Here is a 3,144-nt window from a genome sequence, read left to right on the forward strand (position 1 = left end):
TATAGGTAACTTATAATGAGAGTTTCTTTTTATAGAAATATTTTGACTTAGTAGCTAATAATATAATTGTACTTTAATAAAGTTAGTTTTATGGACATTGATTTGCATTTGTAGAGGAAATTGAAAATCTACCCCTATTACAAGAATTGCACATTTAAAATAATAAACTATATAATTAAATAATATCGAAAAAAATTATTCATCTTACTGGAAAATTTTTGCAAAATAATGATATAACTTGATTTCATGTGGTAATAGTCATGTCAAAACTTCTTTTCTTATAAACTTGGATGTTTCTATTTTTAGAAATAGAAAGAGAGCATTCTTTGATATAATAATACTTGTCATGATTGTTGGCAATCTATAAATGTTCAAAATTGATATTTATAATTTCGTTTGGTCATTTTTTCCTCAAGTTGACATCTAACCATATCAATTTTATCGATAGTATTAAAGACTTTTATTTTATCATTTTTTATTCATCACATATTATGATAATGATAATACATAATGTATTAAAATTTATTTTTAAGGATATTAGAAAAAATTAGCTCAAGGAGATGTAAGGTGTACTAGATTTTAAAGGGGAGGAATGATTATAGGATTAATATCAATTGATCTGACCCATCCCCAACTATCGCCTCTTTTATAGCAATGGCTAAAAAATAAAAGTAATTCATGTTAGTAAAATATTTTGAAAGAAGATCTAAATTTTAATAATTATATGATATTATCTATAATGTTGAATAATATAGCATAATTAGTTTTTTAAAAAAAAGCAATCTTTATTGTATTAAAAAAATACACAAATGTTCACAAACTACTTATTTTTACTGTCCATATTGTGGTGAACTTGGTGTTATTAATCATAAGTTTTAACATCGAAACATGCATAATGCGTTATCGTATATTATTCCGAATATCTTAAGCAAGTGAAACTATATTATTACTAAAATAATATTTTAGCCAACTATTCTAATTCTCAAGATGATGGTGGAGCAATCTCTCTATATGATAGTGCAAAAAATTACATTGTCGTTTAAAAAAGGAAGATCGTTAGGCCAATAAGAAGTTGTCTTCGAAACGTGATAGACTAACATTACATTATACGTAAAAAAAATAAATTTTGCAATATTGAAGTAATGTGTAGATGGTTGAATTATTAATCACAAGAGTGAGGTAATATAAAGATTAGGGTCAATTAAATTTTATGCATAATGTTATATTATTTTAATACTTTTTATGTAACTGAAATCTTCATTGTATATAGCAACTTCCGTAGTATCTAATAATGTATAAAATGGAAGAATTGAAATGTATAAAAGTTGAATAAAAAATCATGACATCATACAATTTATAAACTATCCTTGTTATATCCATAAGGTAAATATTTTATAAGAATATTATCATCTTTTGAAAAGATACTTATAGTTTATATAACACTATTAAGATTTAAATTTTAAAAAACTTATTTCATATCTTTCAAGTGCATAAAAGCTACTAAGAGAGGATTTAAAGTTTACTTTGTGAATTACTAATTAATACCTCAGTAGTTTAGTATGTTATGCTCTTTTTGAATGAAGTATATATAAAACATGGTGTAAAACTCTCCAGCATAGAATTTTTATTTAAAAAGTGGCCCAATTTAATTTTTTATGTTGTCAATTTAGTATTCTTGTAATATGAAAAAATCTAAATGTGGATTGAAAATTCTCACTAGTACAATTTTATATTTGAATAATTTCTTGTTCACCTTATTCAGGAATATAGTTGATGATCCTCTTCGTACAAGTTAAAAATATTAAAATACGGATGTATTGATTGTCAACTTGACTTGTTCGAGTCATTTGTTAATTATTTTATATCAGAAGTATAATATTTTATAATAAATATCTATTATCTCATGATAATTTAAATCGAGATATGATGTTATCAATATTGTATTTATCGATAATAAACCTAAAAATATTTGTAATTATTTATCTTTGCTTTTATGTTAATTCTTTTACTCAAATCTTAAAAAAGATAAATTTTAATAATGTATTGTTAAAAGGAGTGAACAAAATGTCAAACATATTAAAAATCTAAAATGTCACAATTATATAAAAATTTTTGAAAACTTTAGTTTTGCCTACTCTAAGATTATATCCACTTAAAGTTCAGGATGAGTGTATTTTAATGGTCCAATGCTAATTTATCTTGGGCAACTAATAAGGCATTTATACTTTCTTTTTATAGCAATGTTTTAACTCATTACCAACTAGTGACTTGAAATTAAAATTTTTTCATTTAACTATCATGTAATTTATTTATCATTAAAATATAAGAGCTTAGAATATTGTTATAATATAATGGAGTGAGGATATTGTGTGTTGGTCTACTTTTGTAGTGAAAATTGGAACTCTAACTCGCTCTCACGAATTATCAATTTATTGCAATAGACTATATAATTAAATAATTTTGAGAAACAATATATTATATTGGAACAATTATGTAATATAATGACATGACTATATTTTATGTAGTAATAGTTATATCCAACCTTTTTTTCAAGAAAACATAGAACCGATAGTTATAATAATGCTTTTCACGGATGAAAGTTAATATTTAAAATTTCATTTGGGTTATCTTTTCTACAAGCTCACATTTAACTATTTCAATTTTATCGATAAAATTTAAGAGACATGTATTTTAATAATTTTTAGTTCATTTCGAAGTAAAATAATGACAACGCATAGCATTACAGTTTATTGTTTATGATATTAAGACAATGAACCTAATCGTGTACAGCGGGGACTATAGGATTATGTAGAGGAGGAATGATAAAAGGTTTTATATCGAATGATTTGATGTCATCTCCAGCTATAGCCTCTTTGATAGCAATGGCTAAAGAACAAAAGTAATTCAATTAGTAAAATATTTTGAAACAAGATCTAAATTTTAACAAGCATACGAAGCAATAAAAACTATTGTCGAATATAGCAAAATTAGTAAAAGAAACAAACTTTTAAATTTGCATCAAAAGAATTGAAGATAACTCTTCACTTCACATATTTCCTATATGGTCCGCATTTAGAAGAACTTGGTGTAATTTATCATTGTTTTAATATCAAAACTACAATAATGCTGGATCATACGCTATTT

This window comes from Musa acuminata, chromosome BXJ3-1 (genome assembly GCF_036884655.1).
Source record: "Musa acuminata AAA Group cultivar baxijiao chromosome BXJ3-1, Cavendish_Baxijiao_AAA, whole genome shotgun sequence".
NCBI lineage: Eukaryota > Viridiplantae > Streptophyta > Magnoliopsida > Zingiberales > Musaceae > Musa > Musa acuminata.